The 20,790-nt window shown below is 38.8% G+C and overlaps 1 pseudogene; it reads right to left on the bottom strand.

Moving 5' to 3' along the window:
- LOC112742569 (uncharacterized) overlaps positions 1-17,345 on the bottom strand; it is a 28,656-nt pseudogene extending 11,311 nt beyond the window's left edge.
- Between the last annotated feature and the right edge of the window lie 3,445 nt (positions 17,346-20,790).

Below are 20,790 nucleotides of genomic sequence, written 5' to 3'. Positions count from 1 at the left end.
TCCGAGTTCCTCATGAGGAGGTGGGGGGTGGTATCTACAAGAGACTCTAATGCTTAAGTTAGCAAGGTTTTAAGCAGATTTTTAGTATATTAGAACATGAATTATACCCGGGAGTTCCAGTGTATTTATAATAGAGCTGATATCCACCTTTATTGGAGCAGCTCTATCTTTTCTGATGAATAAGCGTTTCCTTTATCTTGGGAGTTTGTTGGGATCTACCTTCTAGATGAAGTGAAGATAGTAGGAGAGATTTTCGGGGGTAATTACCTGCTTTGGGGCAGGTAAAGCTTTTCCCCCTTATGCTGATGTCAGACCTCTTTAAAGAGATCGGGTTGAACATAAAGGCCACCTTTAATGGTGGGCCCTTTCGTTTTGTTAGGCCTGGCTTTTATTTATTGGGCCAGGGTATGAACAGTGTCCCTGCTTGAGTCCAGATCCTTTTTATGGGTCGAGGTCAAGTATTCTATGGTTTTTGTTGTTGACGATGTGTTTAAGCACGTTGGGTTACCCGACATGTTTGAGATTTTTGAACATTGATTCTTTAATAATGGGCAAACATTGTGCGGCAGTTTTCTTCGAAATTCGCGTATGTTTAAAGTGAAATAAAAAGATCCGTTTGCCCTTTTATTTCTCATAAAAAGGTTTTTCAGTTGTTCTTCTCCATTTTCCTTGTTTCTAAAAAGACTGCTTCACTTTCTATTTCACAAAAAACTTCTCTTTGCCATTTCAATCACTTCTATTTCTTCCAAGATTTCTTTATCTTGGTCTTTGAAGAATTTTGCTTTCGCCATCGTGAAGAAGATTGTCCGTGTGTTTGCTGTTTAGACGTGCTTTTCCTCTTTTTCGCAGTCTTTCTTGAGGTTGGTATATTGTCTTCTTTCTTTTCTTGTGTCGTTACTCCTGCTTGCTTGGGATTGTTTGTTTGTTTTTAATGAGCTTTCATCTCCGCCATCATCATCCTTTTTCCTTCCGTATGGGGAAAAGTTCGCTTTTGATTCTCTAGCACTTTTTGTTTGAAAACTTCTATTTTTGAAAAGATTCTAAAAGATTCTATTTTCTCTGGAAGAGCCTTTGTGTGTTGACATAGGTGTGTTTACTATTTATGTGTTGTGTTGCCCCTAATAGTACCACTTTGATATGACGTTGTTATATAAGAGAGGCACCATTTGGTTGTGCTATAGGAGAAGTTTTGAAAAGAGCAGCTTACTTTTTTATTTTGATGTTTTACCCGACTTGCATTGGACAAGCTCCGACTTCTTTTAATAATGGTCTGCTTTACTTTTGCGTTTGTAAGTGTAGCATTTATGTCTCACCATGTTATCTTGAATATGACGACTAAGGTTCCTCCTGCTCTTTGGGTTTGGGTAGATAGTAATGTTCTTAGTTGTGTCTCAGTGACCGATAAAGAGTATGGTGATAAGTTCTGTAGGCACCATATTATATGTGAAAATAGGGAGGATGAGAGAAGATATGTTTTAGAACCACCTGACCCAGAGGAAAGAGTGTATTTTCTCCCTTTAGAGGAATCTGAACAACCTTTCATTTACGCATATGATTGTTTCTTCACCAGGTTAGGTGTCCAACTTCCATTTAAAAACTTTGAGATGGAGGTGTTGCGGTCTTCTAACCTTGCCCCTTCTCAGTTATACCGAAAATCTTGGGCATTTATGAAAAATGTACTAGCTCCTATGCAAGAAGTTGGATGTACGACCTACTTTAAACATATTATTCTATCTCTTTGTTGCAACCATACCCTATAGTTCAACAAAGAAGTCGGGGTGGATATCCTTACGAGATGTACAAGGTCGGAAGGTTTTCTCTATCTTTGAAGATTCTTTTCATGATTTCGAAAATCACTTTTTTAAAGTCTGGGGTGATGAGGGTGTCCGACATTTCTTTTTGCCCGAGAACCAAGAACCTCCTTTTCCCTTATACTGGCAAGATACCCTTATAACCGTTAGGTGTGATCTAGCTGAGTTAGATGACCTAGAGAGGGGTGTTGTAGATTTTTTGTTGTGTATATGGGGCCAAGCTCTGATGAGGGAAAATTGATTCCGCACAAACTAACTGGCAATTGTACCAGGTCACATCAAGTAGTAAAACTCACGAAAGTGAGGTCGATCCCACAGGGATTGATGGATCAAGCAATTGTAGTATGGTGATTAGTCTAGTTAAGTAAATATTGATGAATTGAGTGGAATTGGATTAACAGAAAGTAAATTGCAAGAAATCTAAAGTGCAGAATGTAAAGAGCTTGAAAAGTAAATGGCAAGAAGCTTAAATGACTAAAACATAAAGTGCAAGAAATTAAAAGAACTAAATCTTAAATTGCAAGGAATGTAACTAATTGAATCTTAAAGTGCAGGAAAATAAAAATGCATAAACTTAAATAATCAGAAAACTTAAATTGCACAAATTATAAAGGAAATTGGGTGCAGAGAATCAAAATAGAGATGGACCATGTAAACTGCAGTGAAATCAGAGATCTAAGTTGAAAAGAATTCAAAGAAAATGGTTCATTAGGGATTGGAGATATCCTAATCCTTCATAAATCAAATGGGTCTCAACTCCTTTCTCAATCATATGAATAGATCTATGGCAGATTGAAATTGATTGGATCCCAATTCCTTGGCAATCCTATCTCTCTAATCACAATCAATCTTGCCAATTCCTTGATCTAATTGTCATGAGAAGAGGTTAAGTGCATGTCTCTCATCCATAAGCCACACTAACTCTCAAGATCTCAATTCCTCCCGAATGGTGTTGATCAAGAGAGTAGTGAAGGATAGAGCTCCAATTCTAATGCAAGTGATTCCCCTTCTGAGGCTCACACAAGCATTCAATTAAATTAAACCCCCTTTTCGAAGTGAGTAATTCACAATCAAAATAGAAGTTATCCTATAGCTACACAAATGAATTGAGAAGAAGAAGAATTTCATTGATTCATTGGAATTACAATAGAGCTGCTCCCCCTAATGAATCTGGGGTTTAGTTCATCATCGCTCTAATACAAAACAGAAAGAAAAGAAAATGCAGAAAAATTGCAGAAAAGGAAAATATCTGTGAAAATGAGTGCAGGATTTCCCAAATGGGTTCCCCGACTCCTTAGCCTTCCAAAATCTGCTAGCTAGCTTCCGTTTTAAATCAAATTCCCCATTATTTATACACTTTCCAATTCAGTCTTCAGGTACTTAGATTGGGCTTTTTAGCATCTGTTGAAGCAGGTCAGAATGGGTCTGTGTTGGTACTTTTTTTCTGCTTCAGGAGAACGTAGCGTTCTTAAAGAGAGCGCAGCGCTCAGGTACCCACGTGTACGCGTCTTCTACGCGTGCGCGTCGTCACTGGTTCAGTACTTGTCACGCGTACGCGTGATGCATGCCCACGCGTCCTTTGGTAGCGCTCTCCTTGAGAACGCAATGCTCGCTTTGAGAACGCTGTCCCACGCGTATGCGTCTTCCACGCTACCGCTCCATCCACGCGTTTTCGCGATCCTCCACTATAGCCCCACCCATGCGTATGCGACACTGACACGTACGTGTCGATAGCCAAAGTTGAATCCCAATTTTGAAAGTTTTCGCAGGTGCTCGTTGATGAAGAGCGTAGCGCTCTTGGCTTGAGAGCGTAGATCACACCCACACGTACGCATCATCTACGTGTTCGCATGGATCTTCCAAAATGCTTGTTCTATGCGTGCGCGTCTTGTAGGCGTGCGCGTCACTGAAGAGCGTAATGTTCTTTGAAAGTGAGCGTAGCGCCAAGGCTTATGCTGCAGGGGAACGTAGTGTTCTCCAAATAAACGTAGCGTTCCTCTGCCCTGCTTCTTTCTCTATTTTTTCCTTGCATCTTTTCATCTGTCATCAATCAACCAAATGCAATCAAAGCCTTGCCAAAATCATAAGATTTGCATCACTTTACAATAATCAAATAAATCTTGCATAAATCTCATGGTAATGCATAAAATTAACAATGTTTGATTGAATCAAGACAAGCATGAAATTTCAATCCAATCACTTACTTATTGCTCAAGAAGATGCATGAAACCTAAGGAAAAAAAGTAAAAATGCTAGTAAAACTAGTCTAAGATGACTTGTCATCAAGCTCCCCATTTGGATACAGAAAGATATTTGGGAGATCCCAGCCTTCTAAAGTTTGATCTCGATAGTTCTTTCTTCCTTTACTTGTTGAATTCTATTATTTGTAAGTGTTGTTTCTGAGTGTGTTTGATTTGTTTTGTAGAAAGTCTAGCTCTAAAATCAGCCCTAAAATTTCTTTAGAACACCATGAAGACAGTCATTGCCAAGATTCTCCAGTAGCAAAAGGAGGTTAGGGCCAGATCTTCTGTCTGATCTTCCCCTAGGAAGTCGGGATCAGGTCTATCTGAGCAGAAGGTCGTCATTCCTACTCTTCTCTCCAAGGTTATCCCTCCTGAGCCTTCCCCTACGTGTCCTTCTTCCACCAAACCTCCCTTCAAGAAACAGAAGTTGGATGACAATGAGAGCATTTACTCAAAGAGTTTTGGCGCCCTGGCATGGGGAGGGGGGAAGAATGTCCTCCCTTTCTACCACCTGAGCACGGATGATGTGGCTCATTAAAACCACCTCCATTACTTGGCATGTGGAGGGCTTCGTATGGTTGGAGGGTGTACTACTCTAGCCAGGGAGTTGAGGAACTCTCCCATTCAAGCGACGGCGAGTGTAACACCCTACCACATAAAATCTTATGCTTAAGTCATAAGACAGAGGTGGTGAGGTATTACGACCTCTAAAAACAAAATTATATATATAATATAGTGAAAAAGATTTATAACTATGAGCCTTTGAAGAAAGGGTAAAGCAAAATCATTTAATCGAAAAGCACAATGCTCACGAAGTGATAAAGTAAATGAAGCAACATAAAAGTAAGCTGACATGGATATAAATAAATGAGAGTTCCAAGGTACAAATATCAAAGCTCAAAACTCGGCTCGCGAAGGCTATATCGGCCAGAGCACATATGTGTATATACGGATATATAAGAGAATCCAAAAGAACCCAAAATTCAGAGTTATAGAACCTGTTTCTCTAAAATAACCTCTAAGAGAAAGTTAACACATCATATATATAATAAGTGGAGATAATAAGTATCTATATAAATACATATAACCAAAATAAAGTTCCAACAGCTCAAAGATCTTCGCTATCAGAAGCATCCAGCATGCCTCAACGAGGTCCTCACATTCTACATCTGAAAATGACAAAAATTCGTATGGGGTGAGAACCAGAGGTTCTCAGCATGGTAACAGTGCCCACATATCTAACATATAATGTCCTGGGAAAGCCGGAGGCAATCTTAGAACTTCTGACATATAATTAAATCTTATAAACAAAACTAAACCATAGAATAAAATAGACAACTAGCTAAGGGTCTTCAGTCTATCTAAAACTCTCCTTTCCAACTTTTCTGAACCTCCCAACCACCACCGGAATCAAATGTTACAAACACAATTATTACATACAAGGAAATCATAGATAGAAAGCATATACAACAAATAAACAAGTAGCAAATAGTTTATGCAATCACTTAGGCAATCCAAATAAGGCATACCAAACAAACATATAGATGCATATGATGCATGCCTGTCCTATTGGCTGATGAGTCTCATCTGTCGGTTATAAATCCAACCCGATAATTCCTGGTAGCTAACCATTGGACTGTCCTTCTGTTGTGCATCCCCTAAACTCAAACAATTCATAATTATAATCAATCAACATACACCAGTGTTATTCCACGGGGGCGAGCTCATCCGAAACTTTCACAGTGTTCGGCCACACTTACGACATAGGGTCAGCAAAGTATCGAGTCTCAACTTGGAGTACGTGGTGGCTAGCCACTGCTTTCACCAGGAAAACTTGTATCTCAGATATTTGGAAGTGAAACAATCACATTATCAAATTAGTAATCATACATATTCATGCTCAGCCATAATTCAATATTAATACAGCCATCCAGCTCATAACTGATGACTTGCATCATCTACCTCTTTCTCTTTTTTAAAAGGACCATAGAAATAGTGAAATCTCATTCAACTAATGTAATTTCATGAACTAAATGATGAATTTTATAGTACATTTCTTTGAAATGAGTTTTGTTTGAATTTTAGGTGAAAATAGCATCAAAAGAAGAAGGAAACAAGAAAGAGAAGCTGGGCGTGCCACTTGGCGCAAACGCCAACAAATTGAGTGGGTGTGGCACGCTAGCTATCAAGTTCAGAGAGCAAAGTGAAAGAAATACAATGGGTGTGCCACTTGAGATCGAAGGCGTGGCACGCCAGTTAACAAGTCTAGAGAAGAGTCCATGAAGCTTTCAATGGGCGTGGCACGCCAAGGCCAGGCGTGGCACACCAAGGAGATAAAGCATAAGGGGCGTGGCATGCCAAGGCCAAGCGTGACACGTGAACTTTAAACTCCAGAGAAGGGACAACAAAGCTTCAGTATGGGTGTGGCACGCCAGGGCTAGGCGTGGCATGCCAACTATAAATTCCAGAGAGCATTAGTGAAGACCCATAATGGGCGTGGCACGCCAGGCTGGGCGTGGTATGCCAGGCTGGGCGTGGTATGCCAGGCTGGGCGTGGCACGCCAACTTCATCATCCACAAGGTGTGTGCCTGATGCCAGGGCATTTTGGCCAGTTTCACTGACCTTTTCTTTATGGTTTTAAGGTAGTTTCATGCATTTTCTTAGGAAATAAGCAAGTTTTGGGTAAATAATCACTTACATCTTGATTCAAGCAAACATTGTGAATTTTACATGATTTCATGAGAATTATTCATGAATTAAAGGACAAATTGAATGATGCATGTCTCATAACTTGGATTAGAGCTTTGATACACTTTATTGCTTGATTTCAGGATAAAGGAAGCAAGGAAGAACCACGTTAGTCTAGCTAACGTGACCACTAACATGGAATGAAGGCTAGCTTGCAACGTTAATGAGAAAAGTAATTGCCAATAATGCCTTCGTGAGCCATCATAGCCCACGTCAGTTGCCACGTTAACATAACTATGTTAACGTGGAAGCTAACGTGGAAGAAAAGTAGAACTCCAACGTTAGTGGTAAAAGTAAGTGCCACTAACGTTCCAAAAGGGGCAATTGGCCACGTTAAGAGCCACGTTAACTTAGTTAACGTGAGCTCTAACGTGGAAGAAGAAGAAGATGCCAACGTTAGTGACACTCACCTTTGTCACTAACGTTGGACTAAGCCCATATTGGCTACGTTAAAAGGCACGTTAACCTAGTTAACGTGGACTCTAACGTGGAGGGAGCAAGAATCACCAACGTTAGTGACACTCACCTTTGTCACTAACGTTGGATTGAGCCACTATGAGCCACGTTAGTTGCCACATTAATTACATTAACGTGGAAGCTAACGTGGAGAAGAGGGATGATGAGCCAAGGTTAGTGACACTCACCTTTGTCACTAACGTTGGAGATGGCTATCAATACCACGTTAGAAGTCACGTTAACCTAGTTATCGTGAACTCTAACGTGGGAAGTAGGGGCATTCTGAAGCGTTAGTGACAAAGATAAGTGTCACTAACGCTCTCGAAGATTTGGCAAGCCTACGTTAAAGGCCACGTTAACTATTCTAACGTGAACTCTAACGTAGGGAGAAAGGGGAACTCTCAACGTTATTGAAAAAGGTAAACCCTAATAACGTGCACGAAGGACCAAGAGGCAACATTAGTGGTCATGTTGGTGCCACTAACGTTGAAGTTAACGTGGACCACTTTGGGTTCGAAACGTTAGTGAAAAAGGTGATTGTCACTAACGTTCTTAACCCCACATTTTCACTTAACATTAACACCACTAACGCCCTAAGCTAAAGTCCCTGCCTACTTCACACTTTCTTTGCAAGTAAAGCTGAGCCCACTGAAGAAGATAACTGCTTCAACTCAAGATCCAAAGGCCCATATCCAAGACTTGAAGAGCCAACTAGAAGATCAGAAGAATAGTATAAATAGGGAGAGCTTTGAACTAGAAAAGAGCTTTTGGGCATTATTAGAATTACTCTCTGTATTTTTACTTTCTCTGCACTTCTAGTTTAACTTTCATAATGTACTCTCCATCTTTGCTTTCCATTCCCAGAGCTATGAACAACTAAACCCCTTTCATTGGGTTAGGGAGCTCTGTTGTAATTTGATGGATCAATAATAGTTTTCATTATTCTTCTTCTTTCTTTTCTCTTGATCTTACTAGAAAGCTTTCAATCTTCATCCAATTGAGTAGTTATCTTGGAAAAGAAGCTATTCATACTTGGATCTCTTCTGAACCTTGGAAAAGGGATGATGAGATCATGCTAGAAATGTTTTCTCATGTTGGACCAAATTGGGGTTTGGGCGGATATGGTGACATATAATTCTCCCAATACTTTGATTTGGAAATACATGTGGTATAATCAGTGACCACACTTCATCTCTTCTCATGAGCAATTAGACCAAGGAATTGGCTATTGATCTGATTTGAGAGATTGAATTACCAAGGAATTGGAATTCAATCACTTAAGATTGCCAAGGAGATTAATGAATGCATTGATTGAGGAAGAGATGAAAATGAACTTGATCCGGAGAATGCAACATCTCCTAAGCCCAATGAATTTCCCATTTCTGATCTTACCCATTCTCTTTACTTTATGCCATTTACTTTCATGCTAAACTTCCCTTCCCCATTTAAGATTCTGCAATTTACTTCCCGTCATTTATTTTCTGCTATTTACTTTTCCGCCATTTAATTTCCTACAATTCTCAACTCACTTTCTGCTTAGTTCAACTAGAACATTCTTCCAATTAAAGTTGCTTGACCAATCAATCCCTGTGGGATTCGACCTCACTCTACTGTGAGTTTTTACTTGACGACAATTCGGTATACTTGCCGAGAGAGATTTGTTAAGGGACAAGTTTCCGTGCATCAGTGCCACTTGAGGTCGAACCCAAGAGGAGAATGCAAGGCCATCACACTAAGAAGTGGGAAGGTGGTGAATGAGGCATCCTCAAGTCATAACTTGCAAAAAGAAGAGGCTACAAATGACTCAGAAACCAAGAAGGAAGCAGAGACACTTGATCCATCTCTACTAAAGCAAGTCTTGAAGCTTTATGTACCAAATGCTCCCTACCCACAAAGGCTGGGAAAAGATGGGAAGGACAGCCAGTTTTCTAGGTTCTTGGATATCTTTAGGAGGCTCCAAATTAACATACCTTTTGCTGAGGCATTAGAGTAAATGCCCCTCTATGCCAAGTTCCTAAAGGAGCTTATAACCAATAAAAGGAATTGGGGAGAAAAGAAAAATGTGGTGCTCACAGAGGAATGTAGTGCCATCATACAAAAGAAGCTTCCCCAAAAGATGAAGGACCCTGGGAGCTTCCAAATCCCCTGCATCATAGGAGATATTAGCATTGAAAAAGCATTGTGTGATTTGGGAGCCAGCATCAATCTTATGTCCTTAGCCATGATGAAGAGAATAAGAATTAAAGAGGCCAAACCAGCAAGAATGGTACTTCAATTAGCTGATAGAACATTCAAGTTTCCTCATGGAGTGGTGGAGGGGATTATCCCTTCAATGTGCATGCATAAAATCCTTCTTGAGGAAGATGCCAAGCCCTCAAGACAGCCACAAAGAAGTTTGAATCCATCAATGAAGGAAGTCATATAAAAAGAGGTGCTAAAGTGCTATTGTACAACTCAAGGCTCAAGTTTTTCCCAGGGAAGTAGAAGTCAAGATGGTCTGGACCATTTACAGTCATCAAGGCTTCTCCTTATGGTCATGTGAAACTTATGGATGACAAAATACAGAGGACTTTCACTATCAATGGCCACAGGCTTAAGCATTACTTGAGGGACTCATTGGATGAGCAAAGGGTAAACTATAACCTCAGCTAAAGAGGAAAGATCGTGTAGCTAATGACGTTAAAGAAGTGCTAGTTGGGAGGCACCCCAACACTCATATCCTTTCAATTTCATGCTTTCTAGAGTAGTTTATGTTTAGTCACTTAGATTGTTTCAATTTCAGTCCAGTTGTTAGATTAATTGGTTGATAGTTTCCATGATTTAAGCTCCAAAAGTTTTAGCATGCTGGAAGTGCAACCTTGGTTGCCACAATATAGGATGTCGTTAATTGGGTTGAGAAATTAGCTAAAGAGCTAAGTTTGGTGTGGCCACCAACCCACTTGTTTTGAGCTTACATGACAAAACTGAATTGATTTCAATAGTAAGCCCAAAACTAAGTTTGATGTGGCCACCACCAAGAGGGATCCACACGTGCAATCAATATTCAGCCCAATTAATTAAATCCTAATGCATATGGTATATTGGTGCGATGAATGAAAGGGATAATTAATTGTGTACATATGAGATGGAAGTGGAAGAGTATGAAGGAATTAAAATTATTCCATTCATAATGTACACAATAAAGTCCAATAATGAGACCAATAACTGTATGCAATGAATCTAAGTTTGGTGTCCAAGAGACACCCATTAAATACAATTTAACAAGAGAAATTTGAAGCAAATTTTAATCACTAATAAGGGTTATAACTGAATTTTCAAGAAGAGGTGGGGCCCACATGCCATTGATCACTCATCAAGTCAAGGAGTCAAAGTGTACTTCACACTTTGGAACTCAAAAACCTGAGGAAAGCTGAAGAGATAGGGGTTGGCACCTCTTCCCACTCTGGGCGCCACTCCCAAGTGGGAAAACATTCAAGTTTGCTTTCAATCCCCACCTTCCAGATTTCCTATCTTACCCTATATAATGGACTCATCCAACCCTCTTCTTCACACTTCAAACTCCTCTCATCTGACACCCTTACTCTCCATCTTTCTTTCTTGGCTTCCTTTATTTCTTTCTTACCCTCTTTCTATCCTTCTTTCTTGTTCTTGATTGGGATAATCAAGTCCTAAGTTTAGTGTTGGAGAAAACCTTCGATTTGCTTTCTTCCCTTTTCTTCCTTCTTTAACCTTTCATCACTCTTTCAAAACCCTTTCATCACAACCAAATGGCACCTCCAAAAGCCACCACTTCAAAGAAAAGAAAGACTAAGGAAGCTAGCTCAGGTTCTATGAGCTACAATGAGTTCAAGTTCCTTTCCTCCTTCCACCAAAACTAGTTTTATAGGTGGGTGAGTGAGAGGCAGATTATCCCTGAGATTGGCTTCTAACTAGGAAGAGATGAGCATAGGGAGATCAACATAGAATTCAACAATAGAGGCTGGGCACTCTTGTGCAACTCACCTAAGAAGGTGGTGGAAAGCTTGGTCAGGGAGTTCTATGCCAATGCTGTCCCTCAACCTAGGCAACCATATGACTACCAAAGTTATGTGAGGGGGAAAAGCATCGACTACAGCCCTTCCAACATAGATAGAATGCTGATGGTGAAGTGTACAAGTTCCACCCAGAGCTATGAAGAATGGGTGAAATAAATTGATCTTGGATTTTAAGAGATCTTGAGTGAAATTTGTGTCCTCAATGTTCAGTAGATCAATGGCAAGGATGGAAGGCTAAACCAGCTGAGAAGAAGAGACTTGAGCCCTCAAGTTAGAGGGTGGCTAGACTTTGTGAGGGGATCCTCAACCCCACCTCCAACACTTCGAAGGTAACATTGGAAAGAGCTATACTAATCTACAGCATCATTGATGAGCGGATAATTTATACCCTTTTTGGCATTGTTTTTACATAGTTTTTAGTATGTTTTAGTTACTTTTTATTATTTTTTATTAGTTTTTATGAAAAAATCACATTTCTAGACTTTACTATGAGTTTGTGTGTTTTTCTTTAATTTCAGATATTTTCTGGCTAAAATTGAGGGACCTGAGCAAAAGTCTGATTCAGAGGCTGAGAAAGGACTGCAGATGCTGTTGGATTCTGACCTTCCTTCACGTGAAATGGATTTTCTGGAGCTACAGAAGCCCAATCGGCATGATCTTAATTGTGTTGGAAAGTAGACATCTTGGGCTTTCGAGCAATATATAATAGTCCATACTTTGCCCGAGATTTGTTGGCCCAAACTGGCATCTAAACGCCAGCTAGAGATCCTTTTCTGGCGTAAAACGCCAGAACTGGCACCAGAACTGGAGTTAAACGCCCAAACTGGCATCCAAGCTGGCATTTAACTCAAGAGAACACCTATGTATGTGTAAAGTTCAATGCTCAGTCCAAGCACACACCGAGTGGGCCACGGAAGTAGATTTCTACACTATCTGCACTTAGTTACTTATTTTCTGTAATCCTTAGTAAATAGTTTTAGTATAAATAGCACGTTTTACTATTGTATTCACATCTGTGAATTATTATCCTATGTTTTATTTGGGAGGCTGGCCATTCGGCCATGCCTAGACCTTTTTCTCTTATGTATTTTCTACGGTGGAGTTTCTACACCTCATAGATTAAGGTGCGGAGCTCTGCTGTTCTTCATGAATTAATGCAAGTACTATTGTTTTTCTTTCAATTCACACCTACTTCTTCTCCAAGATATACTCTCGTACTTAATTCAGTTAAGTCAGAATGAAGGGGTGACCCGTGACAATCACCCACTATCTTCGTTACTCGCTTAGCCAAGATCCGCATGCTTGACAACCACAAGCGGTCTACATGATATTCAACGTAGTCATTGGATGACAGCTGGAGTATAATCTCTTGGGTCTCTAATTCACGAAATGAGTCTGTGAGATTAGAACCTTCGTGGTAGAGGCTAGAACCAATTGGCAGCATTCCTGAGATCCGAAAAGTCTAAACCTTGTCTGTGGTATTCCGAGTAAGATCTGGGAAGGGATGATTGTGACGAGCTTTAAACTCGTGAATGTTGGGCGCAGTGACAGTGTGCAAAAGGATAGAGAGATCCTATTCCGACATAAGTGAGAACCGACAGATGATTAGCCGTGCGGTAGCTGTACCTGGTATTTTTCATCCGAGACGAGAAATCCGACAGTTGATTAGCCGTGCAGAAACCGTACTTGAACCATTTTCACTGAGAGGATCATACATCTTCCCATGGAAGGGAGCACGCATGATTGGATGAAGACAATAGGAAAGCAGAGGTTCAGAAGCAAGAAAGCATCTCCAAACACTTATCTGAAATTCCCACCAATGAATTACATAAGTATCTTATTTTATTTTATGTTTTATTTATCTTTTAATTATCAAAACCTCATAACCACTTGAATCCGCCTGACTAAGATTTACAGGAGAACCATAGCTTGCTTCAAGCCGACAATCTCCGTGGGATCGACCCTTACTCGTGTAAGGTATTACTTGGACGACCCAGTGCACTTGCTGGTTAGTTATACCGGAGTTGTGAAAAGTGTGATCACAATTCTGTTCACCAAGTTTTTGGCACCGTCGCCGGGGATTTTTCGAGTTTGAACAACTAACGGTTCATCTTGTTGCTTAGATTGGGTAATTTTATTTTATGTTTAAGTTTTTTTATTTTTATTTTCAAAAAAAAAGTTTTAAAAAAAAATGTTCTTCAGAGTTTTTAAGAATGCATTCTAGAGCTTCATGAGATATGTTGAAGCCTGGCTGGCTGTTAAGCCATGTCTAATCTTTTGGACTGAGGTTTCCACTTTCCATTGTAGAAAGGACATGTCTGTATTTGTTATGCTAAAGTTTGGCTGGCCATTTGGCCATGTTTAATTCTTTTGGACCGAAGCTTTAGACTAACATTGCATGAATCTTGGAATTCTTATTAAAAAATTTTGAATTTCTTTATTTTCTTTTTCGAAAATAATTTTCAAAAAAAAAATACAAAAAAAATTTAATAAAATCATAAAAAACCAAAAAAAAAATTTGTGTTTCTTGTTTGTGTCTTGTGTCAAATTTTAAGTTTGGTGTCCATTGCATGTTTTAAATTTTTCTTAGATTTTCGAAATTTCATGCATTGTGTTCTTCTTTGATCTTCAAGTTGTTCTTGATGATTTTCCTTGTTTGATCTTTAACTTTTCTTGTTTTGTGTTTTTTGTTGTTTTTCATATGCATTTTTGAATTCATAGTGTCTAAACATTAAAAATTTCTAAGTTTGGTGTCTTGCATGTGTTTCTTTTCTTAAAAATTTTCAAAATTATATTCTTGATGTTCATCATGATATTCAAAGTGTTCTTGGTGTTCATCTTGACATTCAAAGTGTTCTTGCATGCATTATTTGTTTTGATCTTAAATTCTTATGTCTTGTGTCATTTTGTTGTTTTTCTCTTTCTTCATTAATTCAAAAAAATCAAAAATAATATCTTTCCTTATTTTACTCATAAATTTCAAAATTTTGGGTTGACTTAGTCAAAAAATTTTAAAATTTAGTTGTTTCTTGTTAGTCAAGTCAAAATTTCAATTTAAAAACTTTATCTTTTCAAATCTTTTTCAAAAATTAAATTTTTTTCATTTTTCTTCTTAATATTTTCGAATTTCTTAAATAAATTTTCAAAATCTTTTTCTTACTTTTATTTCAAATTTTTGAAAACTTTACTAACAATTAATGTTTTGATTCAAAAAATTTCAAGTATGTTACTTTCTTGTTAAGAAAGGTTCAATCTCTAAATTCTAGAATCATATCTTTTAGTTTCTTGTTAGTCAAGTCATCAACTTTAATTTTAAAAAATTCAAATCTTTTTAAATCTCTTTTTCAAATCTTTTTCAAAATAAATTTCAATCATATCTTTTTCAAAATTTAAAAATCTTTTTCTAACTTCTTATCTTTTCAAAAATTTGACTTTCAACCCTTTTCTACTAATTACTTGATTTGTTTGTTTTAGTTTTAAAAAAGTTTACTATTTCTTATCTTTTTCAAAACTACCTAACTACTTTTCTCTCTCATTAATTTCGAAAACTAACTAATAATTTTTTCAAAAATCTTTTTAATAATTAATTTATTTAGTTTTCAATTTGCTTTTCTTTCTTTTCTTAAATTTCAAATTCTAACTTATAATTAAAATAAAAATAAAAACATTTTTCTTTTTTTCAATTAATATTCGAATACTCTCTCTCTCTCTCATCTCTTTCTATTTATTTTATTTTATTTACTAACACTTCTCTTCTCCTCATCTAATAATTTGAACCCTCTCTCTCTCTCTGTGTTCGAATTTCTTCTTCTTCCTTCTTCATTCTATTCTTCTACTCTTATAATCACATAAAAGAATCTCTATACTGTGACATAGAGGATTCCACTATTCTCTTTGTTCTTTTCTTTTTCATATGAGTAGGAACAAGGATAAGAACATTCTTGTTGAAGCTGATCCTGAACCTGAAAGGACTCTGAAGAGGAAGCTAAGAGAAGCTAAAGCACAATACTCCGGAGAGGACCTTATAGAAAAGGTGGTGGGCATCAACCCATTACAAAGAGCCAGGGAACATAGAACTCATGTGCAAAGGCCACAAGGGCCACCACAACAAGAAGAAGTTTATGTCCAAGCACCATTCCCATAATTACCAGCATCATATCCACAATTCCCTGAAGGTTTTAATTGGGAGGAAATGCAAGGAAACATTCACCAGATGCAAGGGGATATCAACCATTTGAGAGAAGATGTAACTCAACTAAGGGAGCAGCAGAAACAATGGGACCAAATGCAAGAAAGTATTCAGCAACTCTAAGGGAGTATGGAGTACATGAAGGAGCAGCAAGGACAATTCCACTGGGGAGAGATGCAAGGTAGCCCCAACAAAATCATGGAGCAAAATCAAGTGCAGGTAATGGGGGAGAGATAGTAGGTAATGAAAGACAATATAAATTCATGTCAATGCAAAAAGAATACAAGTATCATAAAAGATTAGCATTGATTTAAATAATATTACCCAATCATAATAAAATAAGGCATGAAGCACCAAAATAATGCAAGAGATATTTAACAGTTGAGCAAGAAAATTCAACACCGAAGAAAAAGTATCAAATTTAGAAAATAAAATGAAAACATGCACAAAATTAAAATGCAATGAGTGGAAGTATGCAAATGCAATAAGGAAAATAGAATGAAAGTGAATAAGGATGAGAAGTTAAAGAAATGAAGAAGAAGAAAGTAAGAAAAGAGGAGGAAAGAAGGAGAAAGGAGAGGAGAAAGAAGTAAGAAATAAAAAAACAGGGTGCGACGCGCGCGCATGCATCACGCGTAAGCGTGAAAACTAAATTAGTCATGCGACGCGTAAGCGTCTCCCACGCGTATGCGTGCGTGGCCAAAAATGCACACTGACGCGTGAGTGTCGATCACGCATACGCGTGACTGCTCACGCGATTCCAGCACAATGGCAGACCAACTCTCTATTCAATCACCTTACTACGCCAATTTTTCATTGCACGCGTACGCGTCGCTGACGCTTACGCGTGGATTGGCAAAAACGCAGGGGACACGTACTCGTGAGGCACGCGTACGCATGGGTCTGCCTATGCGCCTAGCACCCCTCCCGCTCGGCTCTTGCGCAACTCTTTGTTCATTTGCACATACACATACGACGTGTGTGCGTCGTAGACGCTTGCGCGTCGATTCCCTCTTTTTTTTTTTTTTTGCAAAATAAAAGTAAATATGCAGAACTGGAAATGAAGACTGACATAAATAAATTAAAACTAATAAAAAGGAGGATCATACCATGGTGGGTTGTCTCCCACCTAGCACTTTTAGTTATTGTCCTTAAGTTGGACATTTGGTGGGCTCTTTGTCATGGTGGCTTGTGCTTGAACTCATCTTGAAACTGCCACCAATGCTTGGATTTCCAATAAGCTTTAACATCTCCAAATAAATTTGCCAAGCCTTGATGGAGTTCTTCACAAGCTTTGAGCTCCCAAAATTGATCCTCTTGTATGCCGGGATCCCAAATCCTGTTTCTACACCCTCCTTCAAGTTGATCATCATGATTCCATCTGGGTGGTTTAGCCTTGGAATTATCATCTAAGTACCCAAACATCCTCCTAGACCCAATCAATTGAGAAATATACCAACCCTTGCAATTAGGCCTTGAGCTTCCAACCATAACGAACCTAGGATGGTGTTGCCAACCCCTAACCATCTCCCTTTTACTCTTAAAACCACAGATAGCTCTAAGTTGTCCATCCGTTTCAAGAAGACCATATTCAAGTGGGAAGGTAGAGTTTAAGGATAATAATTTTACCTACTTGAATGTTGTGTTGGATGGTAATGGCTTGGGGGAAGGTATCTCCAGTGGCGGCCTTGCCAATGTATGCTTCACTCTCTTGGGCTCCTCTTTGATGATCTCCACCTCTTGACAAGCTTCTGCAACATTAACCTCATCCTCTAGTTCAATGGGAGAGGGTTCAATTGTAGGTAAAATCTCATTAATTAGTGAACTCATCTCATGATCAACCTCCTTAATGTCTTCAACCATGATATGCCTTGGAGGTTGTACACCCTCCTCAACATCAAATTCAAATGTCTTGGAAGGAGGCTCTATGACTTGAGTTTCCCATGGAGGTTCCACATCTACTAAGTCCTCAACCACTTCTTCTTCTTCGATAATTTCAGTTTTCTCCACTTGCTCTAGTACAAAATCTAACTCCTCCTTGATAACTTCCACTTCTTGACAACTTTCTTTAATTCCCCCTAATTCTTCAACTACTCCATCATCTTCAAGGGCCTCTCCTACCTCCACTTTTTGGACCTCCTCTTGCTTCTCTTGAAGTATGTATGCGTGAACCCAATCCATTACGTCCCTAAGACGATCCCTTCTCTCTTGTTCCATGTCAATAGCGTAATTGGGATCATCTTGCTCTTGGATTGATGGATATGGGTGAGAAGTAAGTGCACCAGATCTTGAGGGTTGAGTATTGGGGGTAAAGGATGGATCCACACGGGATATAAGAGCTTGGAGAGTAGAGGTGAGACCGGTGAGAGCAGAGGTAAGTATGGTTTGAAGCTCCTGTTGTCCTTGGCGAATAACACTAAATGTATCATCTATAGGAGCTTGGGGTGGATAGGAGGGTTCATTTGTTAGGAGAAAAGGCTCATAATGGGAATGTGGTTCTTCTTGATAAGGATATGGAGATGGTGTATATTAAGGTGGTGGTTCTGGGTATGGTTCATATGGTTCGTATGGTGGTTGGTGTGGTAGATAAGGGTTAGGGTCATATGGAGGTGAATGGTGGAAAGGGGCTTGTGAGTATGGTGGTTGAAAGCTATGTTGAGGAGGGGGTTCATAGGCATATGGTGGGGCTTGTTGGTAACTACAAGGGGGTCCACCATATCCATTGTCTTGTTATGCACCTTGGAATGGCTCTTGCTCATAGTAAGTTGGAGGAGGCTGTTGCCAATATGGTTGATCAAATCCTTGTGGCTCCTCCCATCTCTGATTGTCCCAACCTTGATGCATGTTCTCATTATAACTTTCATTCCCTACAACATAATTTGAACCAAACTCATAGCCAAAGGGATGAGAATTCATAGTAGCAAGTAAAAGCAAAAACTAATAAGAATTAATGAAAATAAGCTCCTAAAACTAGAAACACTAACAAAGAAACGAAAAAGAAAAATTATTCACAATATTCATAATAACCAATAATAAGGCACACGTTTGCAATTCCCCAGCAACGGCGCCAAAAATTGATGGGGGAAAAATTGTCGGTAAAGAATTTCACAAAATAAGCGCGTTGTAAGAATAGATCTAAACCGACAATTAAACCTCAATCAAATTTAATTTGTTTGTCACTTAAACAAATCCAATAAAAATAATCGAAGTATTAAACCTCGGGTTGTCTCTCAAAGAATTGCAAGGAATTATGTTACTATTGGTTATGAGATAGAATATTTTTTTGGGTTTTTGAAAGGTTTAACAAGGAATGTAAATGACAAGAAAATAAACTAATAATTAAGAAAAGTCTTAACAAGTATTGAGAATTGGAATTCCTATTCTCATTATCATCATCAATTATGATAGTAATTGCCCTTTTGCTTTTACTTAGTTAACCTCTAACAATGAAGGAAGTCAAGTGAGAAAAGTTAACTTAAGTTCACAAGTCCTAATCAAAGACTAGATTTAGTGAAGCTTAAACCAACTAGCAAGTCTCAAATACCAATCAATAAAAGACCCTTGATAATTTAAGAGTCTTCAATTAATCAATCCAAGTTAAGAATAGGAAAAACTAATTTAAAATCCTCCCAAGGATTTTATCAAACACTTGGGAGGCACAACATAAAAACATAAAAAACTATCAAGGAATATTAAATCTAAACAACCAATTGCAAACATCAATAATAGCAAATAATAGAAGAAGCAATCATAAATATGAAATACCTCAAATTGCATTAAAGGGGAAATCAAACCTAACATGAGAATTCATAAATTAAAGTGGCAACATAAAGTAAGCAATAAGGGAAATAAATAAACTAGAATCCGAGAACAATTAAAAGTAGAAGAGAAACTAAATTGAAGTAAGATAGAATTCAGAAATTGAAAAGGAATAAAACTAAGACCTAAAACCTAGAGAGGATAGAGCCTCTCTCTCTAAAAAATTACATCTAAAACCTAAAATTATGTGAATGAATTGTTGTCTGATTGATTCCTCCACTCTGCAGCCTCTAATATGTGTTTTCGGGCTTGGAACTGGGCCAAAAGGAGCCCAGAAATCACTGGTGCACGAAATTGTGATCTCCAGGCTCGAACAATCCCTGGTAATGGCTCCAAAGCTTGGTGCTTTGATCTTAATTCATAATTGTCACAACTTCGATACAACTAACCAGCAAGTGCACTGGGTCGTCCAAGTAATACCTTACGTGAGTAAGGGTCGAATCCCACGGAGATTGTTGGTATGAAGCAAGCTATGGTCACCTTGTAAATCTCAGTCAGGCGGATATAAAGTGATAATGGTGTTTTCGAATATTATATAGTAAAATAGGGATAGAGATACTTATGTAAATCATTGGTAAGAATTTCAGATAAGCGAATGGAGATGCTTTTCGTTCCTCTGAACCTCTGCTTTCCTGCTATCTTCCTCCAATCGGTCCTACTCCTTTCCATGGCTGGCTGTATGCAAGGGCATCACCGTTGTCAGTGGCTACATCCCCTCCTCTCAGTGAATCATATGCTCACGCACCCTGTCACGGCACGGCTATTCATCTGTCGGTTCTCGATCATGCTGGAATAGGATTCACCCTCCTTTTGCGTCTGTCACTAACGCCCAGCACTCGCGAGTTTGAAGCTCGTCACAGTCATTCAATCATTGAATCCTACTCAGAATACCACAGACAAGGTTTAGACCTTCCGGATTCTCTTGAATGCCGCCATCATTCTAGCTTACGCCACGAAGATTCCTGTTAGGAGATCTAAGAGATATTCATTCTAGCTTATTTCATGTAGAACAGAAGTGTTTGTCAGGCACGCGTTCATAGGGGAGATGGTGATGAGCGTCACACATAATCATCACCTTCATCACGTTCTTGGGTGCGAATGGATATCTTAGAAGCAAAATAAGATGAATTGAATAGAAAACAGTAGTACTTGCATTAATCTTTGAGGAACAGCAGAGCTCCACACCTTAATCTATGGAGTGTAGAAACTCTACCGTTAAAAATACATAAGTGAAGGTCCAGGCAAGGCCGAGATGGCCAGCCCCCTAAAACGTGATCAAAGGATCATAAGGTAATCCAAAGATGTCTAATACAATAGTAAGAGGTCCTATTTATAATAAACTAGCTACTAGGGTTTACATGAGTAAGTATTTGATGTATAAATCCACTTCCGGGGCCCACTTGGTGTGTGTTTGGGCTGAGCTTAAGTGTTGCACGTGCAGAGGCCAATTGTGGAGTTGAACGCCAGTTTTTGTGCCAGTTTGGGCGTT

The sequence above is a fragment of the Arachis hypogaea genome, chromosome 14 (genome assembly GCF_003086295.3).
Source record: "Arachis hypogaea cultivar Tifrunner chromosome 14, arahy.Tifrunner.gnm2.J5K5, whole genome shotgun sequence".
Classification (NCBI taxonomy): Eukaryota; Viridiplantae; Streptophyta; class Magnoliopsida; order Fabales; family Fabaceae; genus Arachis; species Arachis hypogaea.
This window is presented reverse-complemented; position numbering and strand designations above follow the sequence as displayed.